At 48.8% G+C, this 24,992-nt stretch overlaps 2 long non-coding RNA genes across 2 annotated transcripts in view; one reads left to right on the plus strand and one right to left on the minus strand.

Moving 5' to 3' along the window:
- LOC144338034 (uncharacterized) overlaps window positions 1-6,333 on the plus strand; it is a 28,396-nt gene extending 22,063 nt beyond the window's left edge. Inside the window, exon 2 of the long non-coding RNA XR_013411771.1 lies at window positions 1,966-6,333. This is a non-coding gene — a long non-coding RNA (uncharacterized LOC144338034). The remainder of the gene's footprint in view (window positions 1-1,965) is intronic.
- Window positions 6,334-17,481: 11,148 nt separating this feature from the next.
- Window positions 17,482-24,415, minus strand: LOC144338035 (uncharacterized). The gene is made up of 2 exons (XR_013411772.1): window positions 23,415-24,415; window positions 17,482-22,697 (listed from the first exon to the last, which is right to left on the minus strand). It is a non-coding gene; the product is annotated as an uncharacterized LOC144338035 (long non-coding RNA).
- Between the last annotated feature and the right edge of the window lie 577 nt (window positions 24,416-24,992).

The following is a 24,992-nucleotide window of genomic DNA, read 5'->3' on the forward strand; positions in this document are numbered from 1 at the left end:
ACAGTACAGGGTCCAATAGACGCAAAGAGCTGGAAATGCAGGAGAAGAAAGGGGAACATCCTCCTCTTCCAACAGAGGAAGCTGGGTGAAGAAAGGCTCAGGAGAAGCGCTGCGCTGGTGTGGGAAGCATGGGGCCGCTAAGGTTGAAGTGAGTGGAGGTGGGAGGTGGTGGGAATAACTAGGGGCTAGGAAGAGAGGCTCACATGACAAAGGGGGCCTTGAGTGCCAGGCTAGGAAATCCATGAGTAAGTTCAAACACACATCCCATGCCCATCAAACTTATATGAGGATGGGGATATAATCATAATGATTTAGTATCTGTCCACTGCAAGGAAAAACCCCCATTGTTGATGAATTATTACATGCATGTTACAGGTGAATAACTGAGGCTGAATCAGGATTCAGCCCTAATTTCTGTTAACTCTGCTCTGGGCACAGTGAGGCTTTATGCACAGCAGATGGTAAATGCATGTAAGAGCATGTGACTCAGTGTGTAAAGATCAGAGAGAGTTAAAGTGTGTGTGTGTGAGTGTGTGTGTGTGAAAATCATTATAATTATATAAATATATAGAAGTAAAATTGAATTCTTTGTTTTAAGGGATTGAAACGCAATGAACTTATCATCAACACTGCATGATACTTTGAGTGCTTCCTACTTTTTCAGTAATTTTATATTCATTTTGTCGTTAGATCTTCACAGTAATCCTGAAAGTTCAACAAGTCAGATATTATTATTATTATTATTATTATTATTATTATTACTACTACCACTACTACCACAATGATTATTCTTGATTTTTCAGGGGAAGAAACCAAGACTCAAAGGAGTTAAGAACCTTTCCAAGGGAACCATAGCTAATTAGCCAGGACTCAAACCTACATACTTGAATGAATTTCTACAACCTGTTAATGAAGAATAAGGAGTAAGAATTCTGCTAGAAGACTGTGTTGCCGAACCAATCAGTTTATCTAAAATTCTCTCACTCCCCATCCCCAACTGTCTGTTGGCCTAGGGGCGGTCTGAGAGGGGGCTTAGAATAAATCAGAAGAGGGTCTCATTCAGATTGTTTTGCTATGATCACGTGGGAGTCAGATTTTTCTTCTGTAACAAGAGGTAGTTGAAGAGGTAAATCCCTAAGCTTTCTGCCATTGTAGACAGGTGTCCTTCTCTGATCCTCAGGGCCATAGTCGGAAAGGAAGTTGTCTGCACTGAGAACAGGGAGGGATCCCTCCGTTGCTTCCATGAGTGTGCCGGACTCATGGCTCTGGGCCTCCGAGGCACCGCAGCCTCCGGCTCCACTCCACCCTCCCCGCGCTCTCCCCCAACCTCAGGCTTCTTTTTGCTGCCTGCTGTGGGGCTTCTCAGCCTGGGTTGGATCCTGGACTGACAGGCCCAGGCAGGCTGTGCACTGTGACCTGGGGCCTCGCTGTGAGGACTTCAAGAGGGGATGGTCTGGAGGATTTCGCCTTTGTGGTCATTTTGCTTCAGGTAAATCCTGTATAACCAGGAACCAGGGATAATGAGTCAGGGACCAACCATGAGAAACACACTGCTCTAACACGGCTTCTGAAGAACCTTCTCGAGGGGGCTCCAGCTTGCCACATGGGGTGCCTCTTTCCAAGACCCAACTGCCTAATTTGGAATCTCCCAAAAAGAGTTGTTTGCTTTTGTAGGCACATGATTCCCAAGACAGTAGTGTGCTAAATGACTTGAATGAACCATCCGCTGCTCCCTCCATTTATCTACCACCTGCTTCCTTTTCAGTCCGTGACAACCTGGCTTCCATCAAACCCATCAGCCCATCACCCAACATTAGATGTTCCAAATATAAATCATTGTCTTTGTCACTTTGCATAGTCACTCTCCTCTTGAAATATACACATGTTGTGAAAGGACTCTAGAAACAAATCTTTCCTCATTAAAATGTTCTACACATGCATTAATTTCTCCTCCCTTTTCAACAGCGGACCAGTCAGCAAATAATGACTGCCCTTGGTCATCGCTGGGAAGATAAAGGATTATTAAAAGAGGGGCCGGCTGCTTGCAGATTACACCTGCTACATTTGGAGAGGAAAGAGGCTTCTGTGTCAGTGCCCCTTGCCCCCATGGAAAGACACTAACAGCAATCTTCAACCAAAATTGTTTGGTCCATTTTGTTCTGGACCAAGTTTGCATAAGTTTTAAGCCTGAAAGTCAAAGAAAAATGAAATCTTACATGTAAACATGGCCTTTCAATCAATTGAAAAAGGCATCCTCTCTCTCTCTTTCTCTCTGTCTCATAAACACAGCAGTCTTGCTCAGAGCAATCTTGAGCTCTGAGCTGTGAAGAATTGCTGTAGGTAGGAAGAAACGTTGGCTCTGGAATTCAATTAACTGTCAGCATTGCTGTTGGAGTCGGGATGACTCACTCCTCTTCAGCAAATGGGCATGGGGGCTGTGAGCCTCCAAGATTAATGGTGATTGATAAGCTGCTGGGGCTCCAGGACGAAGCCTCCCAGAATCCTTCCCTCACCCACACACGTTTTTACATGAAAATATAATAAAGAGACAGTGGGAGAGGCTGTGTGAGCACAGAGGAGACGCTGTCAAGAATGTGCCTGTATCCTTTTCTTTCATATTGGTAAGTTTCACTGGATTCTAAGCTACTGAAGAGGAGGGACTACGTTTTATATTTATTTTCCCTCAGTTCATGTCCAAATTAATGCATCAGGTGAAAAGAAAGGATGCTGTCGATACCCCATGAGGTAGGTATATTATGAGTCCCATTCTATAAATAAGGGGAAGCAACTTGCTATTAAGAGAAAAAGAGCTAGGACTTGGTCCCAGAAAGTCTGCCAAGGGTGCCAGCTCCAACTGCTGCAGGTGCCGCCTCTTGAAGAGCACGTTACACCATTTCTCTCTTTAACACGGAGAGCAAAATGTGGACCTGACCGTGGTGAGGGCACGCTTTTCCATTCTAGATGGCAGCTAGCATGCATTATGTACAATACACAACAGGAATACAATACGCAAGACAGAAAATCTTCCCTCTCCTTTTCTTCAGGCACCTGGCTGGTTCAGGCTCCCGTGGCTTGGTTTTGTCGCTGGTGTTATTTGTTAGTGTCCCCCAGCATCCCCATTCATTTTCCAGAATCCTCTGTCCCTCATTGTAGTTTTGTATTTGCAGATACAATCTAGGAAACAATTCAGATGGGAAAAGAAATCTTTTAATGAGAAAGGATGGTAAAATTAACAGAAAGCTGGTTAAACTTACAATTTCCTCAAGTATTGAGAATAAAAAAACCCGTGAGAATAAAAACTCAATGTGGATTTGTCCACAACGCTTAGGAGGAACATGTTGGAAATGCCACATGCGGGCCAGGCGAGGTGGCTCATGCCTGTAATCTCAGCACTTTGGGAGGCTGAGGTGGGAGGATCATGAGGTCAGGAGATTAAGATCATCCTGGCTAACATGATGAAACCCCATGCTTACTAAAAAATACAAAAAATTAGCGGGGTGTGGTGGCACACGCCTGTAGTACCAGCTACTCAGGAGGCTGAGGCAGGAGAGTTGCTTGAATCTCGGAGGTGGAGGTTGCAGTGAGCCAAGACATGCTACTGCACTCCAGCCTGGGTGACAGAGCGAGACTCCATCTCAAAAAAAAAAAAAAAAAAAAAAGAAAGAAAGAAAAGAAAAAGAAACACCACATGCATGTAAGAGTCCAGGCAGGGTGGCCAAACTGTCAGATGCACAACATTGGTGGGGCAAAAAGGATGAAATAAGATGCTCTTGAAACACATGAGCAAGACCAGCTGTCAGAGCATTGGCGCCTTTATTCACACATTTTGTAAACCTCAGGTAAACAGGAGATGACAGTAAGCACATGACCTCAGCGCGTGATCCTCATTCAAACTGGAATTCGGGTATCACTGGTCTCAGCTGCAGACATTTCAGAGTGGGTCCATTTGCTCTAGGACCTTCCAGGGCACCCCAGCGCCACTTGTTTCTGCCTTTGTCTTTGCTTTCCTTCCCCGAATCCCTACAAAACCAAACAGACTTGCTCTCCCAGCTTCACAAAGAGAAATGGATTCCAAGAGGAAATCACTTCACAGCAAGTGAGCCCTGGGAAGAATTAAAGACTGAGGAGCCCTTGTAATGAGATTAAGGGAAAAATGCTTTTGTGCATCCAACTCAGACCCGTCCTCAGTATGCAGGACGTGAGTGGAGCCAAAACAAACATGGGCATTGTTTTGGGAAGGAAAAGGTTAACAAGCTATGAAAACAAAATTAGAGATATTTTCAAAGCATGACCCTCAGCAGAATGAGTAGAATGCAGTCTGCCCAGGCAGCAGCATTCCCTCGTCACCGACATTTATCCTGCAGCTTGTCGGGGAGCAGCCTCGGCTGTGATGTTCCCAACAGATGAGGAGGGAGCTGCACTCCTTGCGGCAGAGAAACCGCATCCACTGGGCAGAGGCATAAAAGCCTGGGTCCAGGGGAAAAAGACATCGAGCTCCTTGGCGCCTTCTTAGAGATGAGCTTAGAGAAAATTCTCTGTGGATCTTGCAGAGCTTGAAACATACGCTTTCATCTTCCCTCTGGCAAAAGCACTTAGCCTGGAATTGGAAATTCTGAGCTGGTTTCCAGATTTGGTCTCAGAATGGCCCTGAACACAAGAGCTGTGTCTCAGTTTCCTCGTTCTGTCCATTCAGGTTTATTGGACACCCATCGTATACCAGGCTGAGGGCTTCCTGCTGTGGCTCTAAAGTGGAAAGGCTTATCCTTGTCTTTATGGGACTCATGCTTTTGTGAGGAAACAGATACGCAAAGAGACAATTATTATTGCAGTATAGAATGCATATGCATGTCATGTTTATCAAATGGAACAGCTTTTAATTGGTTCCCAAATCTAGCAGTAATGTGGCCAATGTCAGCGGACATCTGATACACAAGTAGAGTGTGCGTGTGTGATGGGACACCCAGTACCCCTCCTCGTTCTTGAAGAGCCCGTGAGAGCCCCCGCCCATGTCCTAAGCCTGATTACGGTGACAGAGACTGTCACTTGGCCGTAGAGTTGGAGCCACAGCTATGACATGGTATGTGAAAGAGCCGAGATGAAGGAATAGGGAATGGTTCCTTGCTACTCTTCATCCAAAAAGATAGCTAGTGCCCACGAGTTCCCGGGCTGTCTTAGTTTAATTCCATGCACACAGACCCCAGCATTTAACCAGCAGTGCTGTTGATGATAAAAGTCAGAGATGTTTTATAAACAGTCACGAGCCCAAGCAAGAGAGAGAAGCAGGTCAGAGCGTTGAGGTGTCTGCGCAGGTTTTGTGGGAAGACACCCCGTTTTCTCCAAACAAGACTCAAAATCTTGCTTGTTGCATTCAAGTCTCAGCTCTTGCAGGGTCTTCCAGCATTATTCTTGGCATTTTAGATGAACTTTCTGAACTTGGCTCAGAATGAGGTGGTGAAGCTTATTTCCAACGTCTTTGTGATTATTTCATACTTGACACCTCACATCCCTGGCTGGAGATCTCCCAAGATCTGAATTGACGGGTTTCATTTCCATACATCTCAAAGTAGACATACCAGATGCAAGTGCGCGGGGCGGCTCGGGCTCAGAGAGGACGGGCTGTGGGCCGTGACCTACCTAAAATTGTTGCTCCAGTTATTGAAATATGGCCACATCATTTTTCTGAGACTTGTGATAATTAGCCAAGAAATTTGCTGACACTTAAAAGTAAATTTGGTGTGAGCAGGTATTATAGAAGAACAATTCTACTGCCCATTCCTTTTTTTTTTTCTTTTTTTGAGACAGAGTCTCGCTCTGTCGCCCAGGCTGGAGTGCAGTGGCGCGATCTCGGCTCACTGCAAGCTCCGCCTCCCGGGTTCACGCCATTCTCCTGCCTCAACCTCCTGAGTAGCTGGGACTACAGGCGCCCCCCACCACGCCCGGCTAATTTTGGGTCATTTTTAGTAGAGATGGGGTTTCACCGTGTTAGCCAGGATGGTCTCAATCTCCTGACCTCGTGACCCGCCTGCCTCGGCCTCCCAAAGTGCTGAGATTACAGGCTTGAGCCACCGCGCCCGGCCTCTACTGCCCATTCCTTCTTAATTCACAGAAGAATTACCTATAATCTACTTTTTGGCTCTCTGGTTAATTTCTGGTTAACTGTTAAGTACCAAGAGTTCTGGTAACCTAATGTGAAATTAATCAAGCTTTTTATTTCCAGGCCTGTATGTGAGATTTGACTTGTCCTTCTAGATAAGGAACTTATATCCTAACATAGGTTTCTTTGCATGTATTTACCCAGTCCTTGATTACCTGGAATAAAAATTACTAATCTTATACTGGCTTCCTCTCTTGCTTCTGGGTGACTTACCTCCTTTGTCCTGCCCACCCCAGTCAGAAATTCTATGGTACTGAATACACCATGGCACTTATTCCATGACGTGTCTTATGGGAAACAAGAAGCTTGATACCCGTTTTTGTTGCCCTGATGAATGAAGCTGACATTTGAAATTTCTTTTTACAAAATTTTAAAACATTTATTATTTTAATACTTCAAATTGTTTATGGTAACATAGGCTGAAACACCTGAAATCTTAAGTCTTACTTATTTACAGATGTTCTAAAATATTTCTCACACTCATAATAGATCCAAGGACCTTCTTGACATCTCCAGGAAGCTAATCAACATCTGCAACTCAACATGCCCGAAACTGGGCTCCCTGTTCCCCTAGGCTGCCTCTCACCAAACCTGTTCCAGCCACAACCTTCCTATCTCAGGTGGGAGCACTTCGTTCTCCTAGTGGCTCAGGCCCCAAACCTCAGAGTCATCCTTGACTTCTTTCTTTTTTACTCCACATCCAAACTGTCAGGAAATCCCACTTACTCCCGCAAAATATATCCAGCTCCACTGTTGTCACCCTAAGCCACTGCCATTTGGCCCCAGATGACAACTGTGACCTCCAATAGGTCTGCGTCTACCTTCAACCCACCAGCCAGAGTGATTCTTTGCAAATGTAAGGTAGTGCTACACCTGCTCAGGACCCTAGAGAAGCTTCCCGCTCACCCAGAGAAGAGCAGAAATCGTTACACCCACCCCCACCATCTCTCCAACCTTATGACCTACCACCTGCCCAATTTCACTCCAGTTCAGCAGTACTGGCCTCCTTACCATTCCTCCAATAAGCCAGACATGTTATCTCTGTACGACCTTTGCCCTACTTCTCTCTCTTCCTTTCTTCCTTCCTTCCTTTCTTTCTTCCTTCTTCTTTTTCTTTTTCTTTCTTTCTTTTTCTTTCTCTTTCCTTCTTCGTTCCTTCCTTCCTTCCTTCCTCTCTCTCTTTCTTTCTTCTTCCTTCCTGCCTTTCTTTCCTTCTTTTTTTTGATGCAGTTTTGCTCTTGTTGCTCAGGCTGAAGTGCAATGGCATAATCTCGGTTCACTGCAACCCCTGCTTCCCAGGTTCAAGTGGTTCTCCTGCCTCAGCTCCCGAGTAGCTGGGATTACAGGCATGCACCTCCACTCCCAGCTAATTTTGTATTTTTAGTAGAGATGGGGTTTCACCATGTTGGCCAGGCTGGTCTTGAACTCCTGACCTCAGGTGATGACACGCCTCAGCCTCCCAAAGTGCTGGGATTACAGGTATGAGCCACCACGCCTCGACCCTTCTTGTTCTTTCTGTCTGCAACGTTCTTCCCCCTGATAGGGCTCTGGCCACTCCTCCCCTCCCAGTGCCTGCTCAGACCTCACTGCTCAATGCCCAGGTAAGTTGAACTTACCTGCAATACTGACCCCATCTACTTGGCCTCAGCATCCCTGGTCTCCCTTCTCTCACTCTGTTTTTTGTTTGTTTGTTTGTTTATGTTCTTTTTTCATTTTTTGAGATGGAGTCTCACTCTGTCGCCCAGGCTGGAGTGCAGTGGCGCAATCTCGGCTCACTGCAAGCTCCTCCTCCTGGGTTCATGCCATTCTGCTGCCTCAGCCTCCCGAGTAGCTGGGACTACAAGCGCCCGCCACCACACCCGGCTAATTTTTTGTATTTTTCAGTAGAGACGGGGTTTCACCGTGTTAGCCAGGGTGGTCCCGATCTCCTGACCTCGTGATCCACCTGCCTCGGCCTCCCAGAGTGCTGGGATTGCAGGCGTGAGCCACCGCGCCCGGCCTGTTTGTTGATTTTCTATAGCATTCCTCCTCACCTCCCAACAAGTCCAGGATCTTTGTCTGTTTTGTTTACTGATGAGTCCCTAGCCCCTAGAGCAGTGCCTGACACTTAGTAGGTGCTCAAACAAGTATCTGTCAAATGAACTGATGACTCAGGGGATTGGAGCTTGGTGTTGAAAGAGCATGGGTTTGAAATCAGATGACCAGAGTTAAAGTCATCTGCTAGCTGCCACTTACGAGCTATGAGACCTTGGGCAGATCACTTAAACTTTTTGAGCCAGTTACATAAAATCATGACTATGTAGTATGTAAGACAGTGCCTGACACATAGAAACACTCATTAAATAGTGAGTGGCATTGCTACTTCCATTGTATATGACAATACCTGCTGTAATGCAGCACTAACTCTATGGAGAGCCTGTTTAAGCCCAGCTTCCCAAGTCTGACCATAAACCAAAGATGGGGTAAATGGTCTTTGGCACCTGCCAAGCTTCCCTCTTGCCGATTCCTGTTGCTCCTCTGTATAGTAAAAGGAAGATGGAGAGAAGGCATGGAATATCCTTGCCAAGAATCTGCTCGGCTACACTGAGTCCAACCCCCACTTATGCTGAGGCTGTTGAGAGTAGGTCGGGGGGTGCTGGCAGGCAGGGACCCGCTCCTTCTGCCTTTCCTTCCCCTCTGGCTGGCTCAAACCGGCTTCATCATCATCATCATTAGTCTAGGAAGTAGCAAGGGGCAGCAGAAGGGGCATGACTTTGAGAGTCTCAGCTCTGCTCCTTGCTAGGTGGGTAGCTTTGGACAAGACCCTCCTGCACCTCACATTTCCCAGCTGCACAGTGGACAAAATACACCCTCGTCAATGGAATTCACGTGACACTTACCAGGTGCTCAAGAGAGTGTGGAAGGGCCTCACGGCATGAGGGGACAATCCCACCCATGGGATAACCAGCACTTTTTGAATTTTTTAGAAGGAAATTGTTCAGTCATTGAATGGGCCTTCTCTTGAAGTCGGGAGGTAGCTATCTCTAAAGGCGTTCAGGAAGAAACTGGACATCCACTTAACCGATGAGATGACCAGCTCTCACTCAGGTCTCTAAGACCTGTGACTGCAATGAGGTTTCCTCCTCTGGTTCCCCTGACCCAACGAAGCCCCTGCCTGGTCCCACCATAAACGTAACCAGGCTCTTGGCCTGGCGGAGACAGAGCTCGGCCTTCTCACAGCTGGCTTGTCTCACTCAGGAGAAGCTGTCACTGTAGAATGAAGGCACAGAAAAAGAGACATGCTCAGAGGGCTCATATCAAAATATATATGTGGTCAGGTGCAGTGGCTTAATCCCAGCACTTTGGGAGGCTGAAGAGGGAAGACCACTTGAAATCAAGAGTTTGAAACCAGCCTGGGCAACTGAGCAAGACCCCATCTCTACAAATAAAATAAAATAAAATAAAATTAGCTGGGCATGGTGACACGTGCGTGTAGTCCCAGCTACTTGGGAGGCTGATGCAGGAGGATGGCTTGAGTCCAGGAGTTCAAGGTTTATATTACACTGTGATTGCACCACTGCACTCCAGCCTGGGCAAAACAGTGAGACCCTTATCACTAAAAAAGTGTCTATCTATCTATCTATCTATCTATCTATCTATCTATCTATCTATCTGTGATAGACCAGGAAATGTAGTCAGTCTGTATTAGAGCTGCAATGTTAAATAGAGCAATATTATGTTTGGAAGAAATGTCTGACACTGTCCTGCTTTATTTAGGGAAGACAAGCTTAAGAGGCACTCTGAATGACGGACAGGTATAAGTATGGAAAAGAAGATGAGGAAAACGTCTTCTGCTTTGAAAAGTGTGAGAGTTCTCGACTTCTGCCACGCCTGCTGAATATACAGGGGTAGATCCAGGGGCAGGGGTGAAAAATGCATCTGTACAAAGAATGCTTCCAGAAATCCAGAAAGCCTAGGCCCAAACTCACACTGCTGCTTTTCACTGCATTTCCCTGCAATTCTTTGTACCCCCCTCCCAAAGTGGCCCATCGCGCGAGTGTGTTGCCGTGGCAACGTGCTCAGTGGGGAAGCCACTCGGCATTACCCAGTAATTCACATCTGTGCTTGTTTCCCTCTCTCCCTTCTCCCCTCTCTCCTGGCTCCCCTCTCTCCCGGCTCTGCTCTCTTTTTATCTGTAAATGGAAAGCAGCTTAGGAGTGACACCACCTTGAAGCTGACAGTTCCCAGAAAAAAGGAAGAGAAGACTTTCTTTCTGGGGGCTATTTCCCCCCAGAGATTTGTTTTCCCCATATCCAGAGGTGGCACTCTTTCACCTAGGGCTGGAAGAAGCTGCCTCAGAGAGGCCCCACAGCTGGGAATATGTGGAGGGACCTCTCCAAGGACAACTGGACACCTGCCATGTCTATGACCTTTGCTTCAGATGAGGTTCCTCTTAAAAGGCTAAAGAATTAGCCTTCAGGCTTTTGCAAGCTACCTGACTTCAGGTGGAGTCAGGCGGATGGGATGGGGGATGGGTGAGGCTGGATTTAGTGCTTCCAGCCCACGGGGCTGAATGACCACCTTTCCTTCCAGGCCTTTGCCTTTCTTCTCTTGCCTCTTATCCAACTCTCCTTTTCTCTTTTCTTATTTTTATTTATCCATTTGTTTTTTGAACAGCCCAAATATTCTTTTTATTTTATTTTGTGTTAGTTTGATGTTTACAGACTCAGGGGGTACCAGCGCACTTCTGTTACATGTGTATATTGCGTAGTGATAACGTCTGGGCTTTTCATGTTCCCATCACCTGAATAGCGTACATTGTACCCAACAGGGAACTTCTCTCTCCTCACCCCACACCCACCCTCCCACCTTACAGAGCCTCCAGTGTCTATTATTCCACCCTCTACATCCACGTGGACACATTTTTTAGCTCCCATTTATAAGTGAGAACATGTGGTATTTTCCTGTTTCTGAGTTCTTTCACTGAAGATAAAGGCCTCCAGTTTCATCCATGTTCCTGCAATCTTTTCTTTTACTTTTCTTTCTTTTTTTTTTTTTTTTTTGAGATGGAGTCTCCCTCTGTCGCCCAGGCTGGAGTGCAGTGGCGCAATCTCAGCTCACTGCAACCTCTGCCTTCCAGGTTCAAGTGATTCTCCTGCTTCAGCCTCCTGAGTAGCTGGGATTACAGTTGCATGCCACACTTGGCTGATTTCTGTATTTTTAGTAGAGACAGGGTTTCACCACGTTGGTCAGGCTGGTCTCGAACTCCTGACCTCGTGTTCCGCCCACCTCAGCCTCCCAAAGTGCTGGGATCACAGGTGTGAGCCACTGCACCCGGCCCTTTTCTTGTTTTTAAATTCCCTTCTGCCTTCCATACCAAGGCCCAAAGCAATGGATGACTGACCAGGCAAGCTGAAGGGTGGGGCCTGTTCCTGTGTGACTTTAGGGGAGGCCTGTTGGAGGAGGGGTTGTTCTGCCCCTTTGCTCCCACCCCTCTCTGCTATCGCTGAATTCTGTGGCCTTACAATCAACAGGTCCATGTCAACCCACTCACCTCTTTTTCACCACTTTTCCTTCCTGTAAGATGAACTACCCTTACATTCTAGACTGTGCCTAAAGAAGTACAATAAAGGCATCCAGCCTCTCTTAAAGGGTTGACCCTGGTGGAAAAAGTTATTTGTAAATGCCATCAACATGTGCTTAGGATGGGGCTATCATTGCAACTGCATGTTTTTCTTTCGGGAGAATCATTTGTTGGTCTGGTCTAGAGCTTGGATTATTTTATGTCTCCATACTTTTGCTTTCCTCTCCTTGCTTTAAAAAAATGTACATCAGGCCGGGCACGGTGGCCTGTAATCGCAGCACTTTGGGAGGCCGAGGTGGGTGGATCACAAGGTTAGGAGTTCAAGACCAGCCTGGCCAATATGGTGAAACCCTGTCTCTACTAAAAATACAAAAATTAGCCAGGGGTGGTGGCTGGAGCCTGTAGCCCCAGCTACTCAGGAGGCTGAGGCAGGAGAATCACTTGAACCTGGGAGGCGGAGGTTGCAGTGAGCCAAGATAGTGCCACTGTACTCCAGCCTGGGCGACACAGCAAGACTCCATCTCAAAAAAAAAAAAAAAAAAAAAAAAGTATATCTTTCTTTTTTTTAAGTAAGCAATCTATTCATAGTATGAAAATTTAAAATATCCAAGGAATTTATTCTGAAAAGTCTGTCTCCAATTCTCACCCCCTTCCAAGAGCCAACTGATATTACTAATTTGTACCAAAGATGCTTGATGTATTTACAAGCAAATTTGTGTATGTGCATTTCATTTTCTCTTTCCTTTGAAATATAGATTCCTAAAATGTAGGGTTTCTGAATTTGGAAGATCCAACTAGTAAGCATGCCCTGGCCTGTTTTGTGTCCAATTAATTTTACCAATAAAGGCTATACTTTGTTCAGTATATAGAGTAAGTAAATTCCTGAGTAACCACAGATTCCCTTTGTTTGTTTGTTTTAAGTTTCAAGAATCACCTTTCTCTCCTATTGTTTCTCAGGACGACAGAGACTTAGAAAACCAGGTTGCATTTATACTTTTTACCTGGCACAGAGCAGGTGTTCAGTACTATTGGTCGGGTGAAGACGGCAGGAATGGAAAAACGACAGTTCCAAATCTGAGACTGCCTTGGGTGAATCAGGATTCCTCTAACAAGTTCACGGTGCGGCGTTGCTCTGAGGATGCAAACGGTACGGGAGAGGAGATGGGTGCTTTGCAGCCTCTGGGCCCCCGTGAAGGAGAGAACCGTGGGCGAGGAGGACCAGCAGTTTCCAGGAGGCATTCGGAATAGGGTGGGAGGGAAGAGAATCGACCAGACTGCTTATTTGGCTCTCACTGATTCTGTCCGCATTTTAGTCAAAGCTGCTCAAAATGGCTCATGTGGGCAGACGGGGCCTGAGTCAGCCAGTCGATACCATCCATCGAGTGCTCCCTGGGTACAGAGCTCAGAGCTCGGAGCTGTGGAGCCAGAAATAAGACACGTACGGTTCAGTTCTTCCCCTGAGGAGCTGAGAATCTGAGGGAAACAGACAAGACAGATTTGCTCGAAAAAGACGCAAAGCCCATTAACACACGAATACAGAAACAAGAAGCTTGCCTGGTCAGTCATCCATTGCTTTGGGCCTTGGTATGGAAGGCAGAGGGGAATTTAAAAACAAGAAAAGATTGCAGCAACATGGATGAACACACAGGCCAGGCCCGCAACAAGCTTCCTCCTCTTGCTTTGCTTTTGGAAAGAGGAGCAAAATGCCTCTGATGTATTCCCACACGCCCAAGCTGCACTGGCAACCGTGATGGAGCTGCTCGAAGGGGGAGGACTCGGGCTTTGCAGAAGCAGGGCTGGGAGGGACTCTCTCTGAGTGCCGCTAGCTATGTGATCTTGACGTATTTCTAGAGCTGTCTGAGCTCACTGTCCTCATTCGTAACATGGGCACAATCCCCACATCTTACAATAGTGAGATGAAGGGATGCAAAGTACCTGCCCAGTGCCTAGCATAGCTACGGTGGCTGCCCAGTGAGTGATAGTATTTCTTGTTGTTATTATTATTCGAACAGTCTTGCTAGTCTCTCAGCCCCCAGAAGTCCGTGCAGGAAGAGCCCGGCTCCTCTATTGCCTCCCCTTCTTCCGAGTCTCACCTCTGGACCCAGCCTGCTGTCTTTGGTCAGCAGGGCTGCCCACCAGTGGGGAGGCTTGGGCATACTATCTACTGCCACTCAACTCCCAGTGCCCAGCATTGGAGACACCAGGCCAGGCCACGCGGGAGGGTCCCTGGAGCCTCTATGCTGAGGGAGATGAAAGGAACAGCCAGGAGATGGAACCAAAGGTCACAAGCCAGGGAGCAGCTGAGTGCTCTACACATAGACACGGGTGGGCAGGCGCAGGTGAGACCAGGAGTGGGAAGAACTGAGAGCCAGGAGGCCTAGAAGTCACCAGGTGGCCTAGTCTGGAGCAAGGCCAGGGAAGCTTCTGGTAAGACGTTTCTTTTCTGGGAGGTCTGGCAGGCCAGCAGGTAGCCATTTAAAGACAGATGCGACTGAGGGGTGTGCCAGGATTGACGGGGCCCATCCTTGAAGATAATGTGGGGTAAGCAGAATGAAGCTGTTTTGTTGATTCTGTGACCACTGCCCACGACGGGCCCCCTGCCCTGAGCCGCCCTCACCCCTCCCCTGAACCGCTCGTCTTCCGCCAGTGCCTGACAGCCTTGTCTCGATCCAGCAGCTGGAATGATCTCTCTGAAACCTGAAGTGGATATTGTCCTGGTTCACAACCTTCCAGGGGCTCCCATTGCTTAGTGGGAAAGCTGCAGTCCTCCCCGTGGCCTATGAGTCCTCCCCTGGGCAACCTGGACCTGGTCACTCCCCATTCCCATGTCATCCACCGCCACTCACCACCCACTCACTCTCCCCTCCAGCCAAGTGCCCCGCCCCCGCCGGCTCAGACACCCCAGAGCTGTCCTGCTCAGAGTCGGCAGATCCTTGTGCCTACGAGTCTCATCCCCGGAGATCCACGTGGCTCACTCCCTCGTCCCCAGAAGTCTCTGCTCAGCTGTCATCTTCACCAAGAAGCCCACCCTTCACAGGGCTTGAGCTGTGCCCTTCCACACTCCACCTCTCTGCACCCACTCTCCTCCGTTTCATTTAAAAAGTGCTTGTCACCTTCTAACAAACTCATTTAATTTTTAAAAATCTAATAAACTTTTGGCCGGGCGTGGTGGTTCACGCCTCTAATCCTAGAACTTTGGGAGACTGAGGCCGGTGGATCACTTGAGGTCAGGAGTTCGAGATCAGCCTGGCCAACATGGTGAAACCATGTCTCTACTAAAAATACAAAAAATTAGCCGGGCATGGTGGTGTATGTCTGTAATCCCAGCTACTCGGGAGGGTGAGGCAGGAGAATCACTTGAACCTGGGAGGCGAAGGTTGCAGTGAGCCGAGATCGCACCATTGCACTCCAGCCTGAGTGACAGAATGAGACTCCATCTCCAAAAACATAAAATAAAATAAAATAAAATAAAATAAAATAAAATAAAATAAAATAAAATAAAATAAAATAAAAAAACAATAAAAAAAAACCTTTGTCTGTCTTCCTTCCTAGAATATAAGCTCCATAGGGCAGTGACTTCATTTTATTTACTGATATATCCCAAGTGCCTAAAACAGTAACTTGGCACATAAGAGGCACTCAATAAACCTTTGATGAATGAGTGGGTATTATCTTATTACAACTACTATGACTACAGCCACTGACACCACTACTAACGGGCTTGGTCACCCAGGCTGGAGTATAGTGGTGCGATCAGAGCTCACCATAACCTCGAACTCCTGGCCTCAGGTGACCTTCCTGTCTTAGCCTCCCAAAGTGCTGGGGTTACAGGCACGAACCACTGCGCCCAACTCCTGAAGACCATTTTGATGACCTGCTATGTACCAGGCTCTGTGGTGGGTGATTTAACATAAGTTTCATGCACAACTCTGTGAGGCAATTCTTGCCACATTTGACACATGAGGAAACTAAGGCCCAGGGGCGTTCAGCCACTTAACCAGAATGTCCGAGTTAGAAAGTGGCTAAGACAGGACTTGAACCCAGGTCTGCCCAAATTCAGGGCCTGTGGTCTTTCCAGTCCAGCGTCTCTGCCTCAGTTGGATGTGGTCAGGCTCTGTGGTAGAAGTGTCCTTCAGGGATGGTATGGGGAGAGGCACTGCCTGGGTCCATTGATGAGGCTCCCTGGTGAACTGCACACCAGGGGCGTTGCTGAGGCAGGTGATCAGCATCCCTTGCGGCAGCGATGGTCGGCAGAGCCCACTGTCGGAACCCTCGCCCTCCCTAGAACCAAGCATGCGCCTCCTCACCAACTCCCTGCCTGCCCGGTACTCCACTGAGAACACCTTCTCCACACAACAATCAAAAGATCTCTAAAAATTGATAGCCAAACCCATCATAGCTCTTCTTAGAGCCCTCTAGCCGTCACCCATCCTGCTCTGAAAAGCCACTGAAAGTCCTTCCCGTGCACGTGTGGGGTCCTCTAGGCTCTGGCCCTGCCTTCTCCCGTCTTTGTCTGCTTCGCTCCCTGCTCTCCGCCCTTGCCTGCTCTCCTGGCTCCTCACACAAGCCAGGCTCATTCCTGCCCCGCGGCCTTGGACCAGCTGCTCCCTCCTCCTGGAATGCCACTCCCCAGGTCTCACAGAGCTGGCTTCTCTTAAGCTTGAAGGTCACCTCTGCAGAGAGGCCTCGGCTGACTGCCTAGGTGCCCTCTCCTGTCCTTATTCGTTAGAGACAGGGTCTCACTCTGTCGCCCAGGCTGGAGTGAAGTGGTGCGATCATAGCTTCTGCAGCCTCGAACTCCTGGATTTAAGCAATTCTCCTGCATCAGCCGCCTGAGTAGGTGGGACTACAAGCACATGCCACCGTGCTCAGCTCATTTTTAAAATTTTTTTGTAGACATGGGATCTCACTATATTGCCCAGGCTGGTCTTGAACTCCTAGCCTCAAGTGATCCTCCTTCCTTGGTCCCCCAAAGCTCTGGCATTACAGGCGTGAGCCAGCATGTCCAGCCTTTCCTGTTCTCTTCTGATTCTCTGCAGAGCAGTTATCACCATGCACTATTTCCTAGTTGATGTAGGTGGGGATTCATTCGGTTCTTGGATTCTACCCCCTAGACTGTGAGGTCCCTGGAAGCAGGTGCTTTGTCCATGTTCATGGCGGTCTCCCCGCCTGGGGGAGGGCCAGGTAGAGGGTGGGTACGGATTAACTCGTCTCCAGAGAGCCGGTGACTCCTGGTTTGAGGCAGAGAGGGACCACGTGAGCACAAGGGAGAGTCAGATTCTGCAGGGAGGTTATCCTTGGTGGTCTGGAGCAGAAACAGCGCCACGTTGGTCAGGTTCTGGGAAGCATCTGAGTGCATAGCCAAAGAAGCCTGCTTTCCACCAGGAGACCCCGAGATGCCAGAGAAAGCCTCAGGGGGCCAGAACCAGAAAGATTTGGGAGCATGGCAGTAGGGACTAGCCAGGGCCAGGAGGCTGGCATGTGAGAGACCGGGTTGCAGCCACCAGCCTCCCGTGCACGGCTGTGTGTGCCGGTGGCTCAGGTCCATATCCCAGCAACTTCCTGTTCCAACGCCCTCACACACATACACCCTCCGCCACCTCAGGAAGCACCAACAGAATGCTTCTCCATTTAAAATTCAAACTTACTGTCTACGTTGCTGTTTTTTTCTAACTTTGTGAGTGTTTTTCCTAATTACCAGTTGGGTTTTAATGAATCTAATGAATCATGTAGATATAAACACAGCACAGAGCATGTACAAATATACCAGTTCTTGCATTTATTCACAAGTGAGTATGCGAAAAAGAACGATTGTTGGATTCTCATTATTTGTCATCAGTTGAGGCCACGGGCCTGGGTCATTGTAAAAGTATGACTCAGTACCAGGGAAACACTGTACTAGCTTTGACTAGTCGCTCTTGTTCTTTTTAGGTTTTTTGTTGTTTTTTTTTTCTGCTCCTGCTGGCATTACTGCATTCCCCTTTGATGGTGAAAGAATGAGATCAATGAAGGTACCAGAGAATTTATCTGGCAGGATCTTCTCATCTTCCTTTTTACCAATTGTCAGAACTCGGTCTGATTTGCAAACCTGGAGGATGGACGGGTGTCTTGTTTGTTTCTGGTGGTTCCTTTTGTTTTATCTTCATGTTTCTGGTGGTTGGGTTTTGAACGTCAGCCTGTGGAGAGAATGCATCCTTCCTTGACTGAGATGAGAGCGCTTTGAAAATTGTAAAGCACGCACATTGTCAGTAGTTTTGTTGTTGTTGTTATTGGTTCCTTCCTCCAGACAGGGGCCTGGTTCCTGCTCTATTCCACCTTCTCCGCATTATAAAATCCTGAGCTTTAGACCATCCACCCCAGGGTCTCTGCATCTGCAGGAGAAGCGAATCTGTGGCTTCCCCTGCCCATGCTGGGAAGCCCCTGAGCTCCCTGAGATTGCAGGTGCTCTGGGGCCTGCAATTTGGTGAGCCTGTGCCAGAGCCGCCCCTGGAGGGAGCAGAGGCAGAAACCCTCTAGTTTATCTCCAATGGACGAAGTCCTTATCTCAGAAGCCACAACTCCCTGGCCAGGATGGGATCCAGGTTCCTGGACTGTCACCTAGCGAATCCACAATTGTCCAGAAGAAGCCTCCGAGACGGCCTGAAATGTAGCTTGAGCTGGCTGTCTAGGAGCTGGTGCACCATGGCGGTCCCTCCTCCCCTCTTCCCAACCCCACTGCTGCCCTGGAGCGGCTGACTCTCAGACGGAGCAGAGTCCATCCTGGGCCAGGCAGAACACAGCTGCCGTAAGCTGATGTGCAGGTGTTGCAGTAAATGTCTCTGGGGTCACTGCAGACAAGGACCGACTGTATACCTGGCAGGTCTCAGCAGGAACTCCCCCCCCCAGAGACTAGGCACGCCTCCCCTTCATCAGGTGTCCTAGTTACAAATTAGAATGATTCCAGAGTGTCAAGGCCTGCTGTCTCCCTCTCTTGTCTTGATCCCACTGACTGGGTTGTGACCTGTCTAACAACATCACGTAGGCTTTGCTGTGGCTTCACATGGAGTTAACAGACAATAAACATGCATGAAGTGCACACAAATCTCCGCAGCAGAAACCAGCCGGTGACTTTCTTTGGAGCCATGTCACCTGCCTAACCTAAACTCCAGCAGACACGACATAGACACTCCGGTGATCTGCGGCTTCAGGAACAGGAGCTGGGGCCTGTATTTTCCAGCGTGCTCATCCTAATCCACCAAAGGGCGTTCCTGAGGCACGCAGGGGATGCTATGCAGGCTTCAGTAGACGGCTTTTATTCTTATGCTTGATACTTCCTGCAGTTTTATGTTATCTTGTGCAGTTATAAGGAGATGGAGATAATATGCATGTTTGCCTTCTTCTGATTATGTACAGTGTCATTTTGCCAAAAATCTACACCAGCCACAAGGATACGTTTTGGCTGAATATTAGAGACTTTTCTCATTATATTAAAAAAACAAAAAAACAGAAAAACCCAACTAACCTCTCTACTGTTATCACACATAAAGTGATGTAAATGTGTGTGCCATTGCAATAAAGTCACAGTGAGCAGAATTAAATGCTCCAGGTGTGGGCCATGACTAAGCAGCATGACTGAATGAGGCATTTTCTGGTCTTCTTGCAGGCCCTTTCCTTGCTGGGATGGTGGATGGCTCAGTGAGCCATCAGAGAGCAATCACTCAGGTGGGTCTGCGTGGCCCTGAGACTGTTCACATTTTCAGCCATCTTTAAGGCTCAGTTTGCTTCTTCAGAGGCAGGAATTTGGAGCCCGCTGCGAGGACTTTGCTGAGTTCAGACTGCGCAGCTCAACTACATGCCTTTCAGGGGCTCATCCGCTCTGCTGGTGAATAACAGATGTTTGGCATTTCCAACAAGGCCGTGTGTCTTGCCAGGTTCTATGAAGACACTGGGGGAAATGTCCTAAAATGCAACCCCTGTCCTCAACGAGCTCACTGGGTGAAAAGCATGACATACAGAGGCAACACATGAGCAATAAGTCACTTAAGTCATGCTTGAGCATATCTCTGCAAATGTGTGGAAGAGATGGATGGACTAAACCCTCAGTGCAGCAGTGCAGATGTGGAGAGGGCAGCCACGCTCTGGTAGAGCTCCTGAGTGCTTCCTGTTTTGGAATGCCAGTGGCGTCTGCCCTCCTCACTGTTCAGCATGCATTACCATGCATTATCATGGGTGATTAGTAATTTAAAATTTTTATTTCCTGTAGCTCTCACACTTGATGGAGGAATCATCAAATGCTTTAGAGATGCCATCGGCCAAAATGGGGAGATCAAGGCAATCAGAGATACATGTGATTTGTTCAACGTCTCCAGGTTCCCCGTTCATCCAGCAGCTTGAGAAGTCAGTCTTTGGCTAGCAGGAAGAACAGACAGGCCCTGGCACCACGCCAGTGGCCCTGACACCTCAGAGAGATCCATTTGGTGAGGTCATTTGGGCCTCTAGACCTCATGGCCCCCCTGTGCAGGCAGGTGAGGGTCTTGTCCCAGGATTTTCACCGACAGGCAGGTGAAGGCACTGGGTGACCTCAGCACAGATTTACGCACCAGGACTCACTCTGTGGCAAGAAAGAACACTGCTGCTCTTAGCAATACATACAGAAGGACCAGGAAGCAACCTAAGAACCAGTGCCTGGCTTGCAGTCGCATGAGATGTTTCTACTGGGATTCTGGGTTGGGTTTCTCTGGTGAAGGAGCCAGGGCCTGCAAGGGTTTTAAGTGGCCCCTGCAGGTTCACTCTGACCCACCTCAGAGATGCCCCCGCAACACCCAGGGCCCTGCAGGAGGAATCTAGAGACTTAGGGTCTAGGCTCAACACCGCCACTCATTGGCTCTGTGGTCTTGGCCATGTCAACCTAAGTTGAATGGCTGCCACAGCCCTGTGGCCTTCCAGGATGTCATGAGGTATCCACATGGCCTTACGCACATGGGTGGCAGAGCTCTTCCTCTCTGTCTTGCAGTGGGAGGCCTTGTTGCAATGGGAAACAAGCTGTAGAGATAAAAACAATGAACCTGTTGACTGATCCTAGAGACGCCAGGTGGAATACATTTTTTTTTTTTTTTTTGAGACAGAGTCTCGCTCTGTCTCCAGGACAGTGGCGCAATCTCGGCTCACTGCAACCTCCGACTCCTTGGTTCAAGCAATTCTCCTGCCTCAGCCTCCCGAGTAGCTGGGATTATAGGCACGCACCACCACGCCCAGCTAATTTTTGTATTTTTAGTAGAGATGGGGTTTCACCATGTTGGCCAGGCTGGTCTCAATCTCCTGACCTTGTGATCCACCCGTCTTGGCCTCCCAAAGTGCTGGGATTACAGGCGTGAGCCACCGTGCCCGGCTGGAGTACATTTAAATAGGACGACCCAAAGACGCACTGATGTGTGCAGCCGCTGACCTGCCTTGCACCAGGAAGATGCGCGATACAGCGTGTCATATCACACACATTCAAACGTTAGCCAGACTCTCAAGTCTCCTAAAAATCCTCACAACCAGTTTCCTCAGTGACAGTTTTTCAAATCACCTCTCTTGGAAACAGCTGGAGAGCAAGCACATTAGGGCCCAGTTGATTTTGTGGGCTCCTAAATACTTATTTGGGTCCTCATATGGCAAGAGCTTCCCATCTCCTGCAGCAATCCTCAAACTCTCCAAACTCCTCTGGGTGGAGCTGTAAAGACCCTCTTCATGCAAACAGCCTGTCCTGAGCCCCAGCAGCCCTGGGAGTCCAAGCACACTGTCTGCAGGAGACTGCGATGAGATGGCTGTGCAGATGGGAGGGTGGGGGCCTGAGAACAGCACTGCCTTACAGTGTTCTCCTTATACCCCCTGTGGTTCAGGCTTGAGCTCCAGGAAATAAAGAAGAAAGAAGCATGCTTATGTCCATTAAGGCAGCAGCAGTGGCGTGGAGGCCCCGCGTCTGAAGTTAGTATTCTATGATGGTGATCAGCCCTTGTATCTTTCACCAATAAGAAAACAGCGCCCCGGACACCATGAAATCCCTGTTAGAGCCTCATCTTCCTTTCTGACTCTTGACTCTCACTAACATACAAAGGCTGCTCTCCAGCGACAGGGCTAGTGACTAGTTTCACTTGTCTTTCTACAAAGAGAAGTATTTTAAATGCTTTCTATTTGTAGCCAACAAGCCCTGTGATGACTAACAGCAAAGGTGGCATCTCTCTGTACATTGATTTTTAGTGCAGGCTTAATGTCTGTATGTAATTATTTTTACCATGCAGGTGAAGCAAGAAATTAAATTGGGTTTTTTAATGAGGGGGAAAAACCAGCACTAGAAATGAAAGATCACAGGAGAACTTGAGCAGGTCACCTGTTTGCAAATAGTTTCTGCTTTGGGTCTCTGTTACTGAAAATACATTTCCCCTGCCCCCTTCCCCCACACCCTACAGATCTGCTGTTGCTTTCTTTGGGTTTCTCAGGAAAGAAAAGTCTCCTAGGACCCTCCTCTTCAGCTGCCTGACAAGCCTAAAAGGAGAGCAACATTCCTGTGTAAGGGAGGGTAATGGGTTTTCTGCAGTTTCATACATACTCCATCGAATTCGTGGATCTTGAGGCTGGAAGAGCTCCTGGAGGAACCAAATTCATGTCCTCAGGGCCGGATGAATCTACCACGCCAATGCTGGGAGGCATACACGAGCTGCCCGGCTTCGCCCTGAGAAAACAGTCTGTTCCTTCTTCAGCTTGCCCTTCTCCACTTACAGGCTATGAGAGAGAACACTGGAACTCTGAAAACAAGGCCCAGGGAATCGGATTTCCATCCTGGTCGAGGTGGGAAGGGCAGGCCCGGACATCCCCGCCAGAGGCTGGATTTCCAGGCAGTACCTGGGAAGACAAGCTGAGCCAATGGGACGCTGGCCATCAGGTTAGGCTCAGACATGCTGTGCCCCAGTGGACACCAAGCCGCTGAACTCAGTGTTGCTTCTAGAAGGTCATCAGGGGCTGGGAATGAAGGACGGGGATGTGGCTCGACCAGGCCCTGACCTGGGCATCAGCTCCAAAGTCAGTAGCCCTCTCTCACTCTGGGTAGCTGCTCTAGCAGACTCTAGGAGGCTGCTCCTCTGTCTGACGTGAGAGATTCACTTGCCCTTGGTTTTGAGTCGCAGGTTAAGGAAAGGAGACAACCATCATATCAAGTTCTACTTCCAAACCTGAGCCTCTACTTAAGAAACTCAAGTTCGTCTTTGGATCAGTTCTGCACAGCAACAAGTTTTTATTTGTACTGTCTCCCCAACGTGAGGCAAAAGTGTGCCCCTGTCTGGCCTCCAGCTCCCAGTCTCCCCTAGCTCTGCCATCCTCTGGGGACCCCAAGCCTGTGGGTCCTGTTTGTATGGAACTGGTACCCGATTCTCCCCTCTGCTCCTTCCAGCTCTCCTTGGCCGTGTCCTCAGCACAGATGTCAGCCAGGGTGTGTGGGGCCCGGGGAGGCAGGGAAGGACTGGGCATTCCAGCCAGCAAGGGCGGGAATGGGTCTGCTTTGCTATATCCCCAAAGGAGGTCAACCAAGTCCCCTCACCCCCACCCCAATAGGGCCCTCTTTGCTTTATCTTAGTGCATCCCCAACTCTGAGCTGGGAATGCCTCCCGAGAAAGGCAGCCAAGGCCTGTGATAGTAAGGAGGAGCATGAGGAGGGATTTCTGGGGTCCATCTCCTGCTCACCCATGTTTCCCTCCACGACCTTGACCCTCCTGGTGGCTCTGTCCTCTCCCTGGACATGGGGCACAATCATGCACACTCTGGAAAGGCCAAGGAGGGCTCTTCAGAGGGCCAGCTGTGGTCCATCTGAAGGTGACAATTTGCCAATTTGTTTTACAGGGAGGCTGCCACGGGCCTCACAATAGCAGTCCCTGCTTCCGCCTTTCTGTCATCTTCCAACTAAAGAGGCCAGGAAATGGCCGAGTCAGCTCCTGCCGCAGCACCTCCTAGAATCAGAAGACGCCTTTCCGAGAATCTTGCCGAACCCTGAGGGTGAGGAGTGTCAGGTTTTGCAGCGGGGGGAAGCTGGCAGTGGAACCTCCACTTCTAAGTAACCTTTGCTTCAGAAACCTGCCAAGTCTTTGCCTGGAGACTTGCCTTTGATCACGACTTGTCACCTCTCAGGAGATGTTCCACTTTCTAAGCAGGTGAAAAACGAACCGGATTAAAAATAAGGAACTGGACTCTTCACAGAGTCCCCCTGTCAAGCCAAACTACTGGTTGTACCTCCAAGGGGGAAAAGGGAACATCCCTGTTCCTCAGGTCCCAGGGCTCCGTGGGACCCAGGACCCCTGAACAGCCTGCAACCCTAGGACGACAGCCTGGCCACGCTCCAGCAGAGAGCAGAGGCTTGGGCCACGGCCACGGACTGGCTCCTGCTCACTGGGTTCACCTTGGTGACCAGAGGGCACTGTGACCGCCCACTTCTCCTCCCTCCCTTCCTCCTCCCCTCAGTGCTTTATGGACCTGAGTTTCTGGAGCTTTCTCAAAACCGTGGACACATTCCCAGTGGAAATCATGACATTTTCCGTTTCACATTACGCACTCCACAATGCCCCAGGAAGGGAGAGAGAGAGGGAAGGAAAATAAGGCCTGGGAGCCAGCCCCTCTCTGTCTGCAGCCAGGGCTGCTGGCTGCTCTGTTTATCCTGGAGTCACCTCCCTCCCGAACTTGACAGCCAGTGCCCCAGTGTTTTCTTCTGCAGTCAAAGGCCGCGATGAATAGGTGAACTGCCTTTTCTATCTACTCATGTGGCACATCTGGATAAAGGCGTGCCTCTCTACTTTGTTGTGTTTTTTTAAAACTTTACTTTCCACTGCCATGGTAACTGCTGCATGTTTGGCAGAGGGAAAGAGGAAAAAAAAAAAAAGCTCGGAGAGAAGAAAAGGAGCTCTCAGCGCGGGGCTGGCGGCCGTCCAGGGTAATCATGCCGCAGAGCTGAAATGAGGCCTCTGGCGGGCAGCCAAGTTACAAAGAACAAAGCTGTCAGTTCCTAATGTTGGCGGCAATGCTTGTTTGGCACCCTTATATGGTTTCCCAGAACTCCCTGCCTTGGCCGCCTTCCATTCCCTTCAGGGCAGCAAACAGGATTAGCACAGCGCTCCGACTTGTTTTTCTCCTCTCTCCTCCAACTGTTCCAATGACATCATCCCTGCTGCATTCATTTGCCAGCAGGGTGGTTTTTTCTCTCTCTCCACCTCCCTCCTCCCTTCCTCCCTCCCTCTCCCTCCATTTCTCTCTCTCTCACACACACATCTCTAC

This window comes from Macaca mulatta, chromosome 1, assembly GCF_049350105.2.
Source record: "Macaca mulatta isolate MMU2019108-1 chromosome 1, T2T-MMU8v2.0, whole genome shotgun sequence".
In the NCBI taxonomy this organism is placed as follows: domain Eukaryota; kingdom Metazoa; phylum Chordata; class Mammalia; order Primates; family Cercopithecidae; genus Macaca; species Macaca mulatta.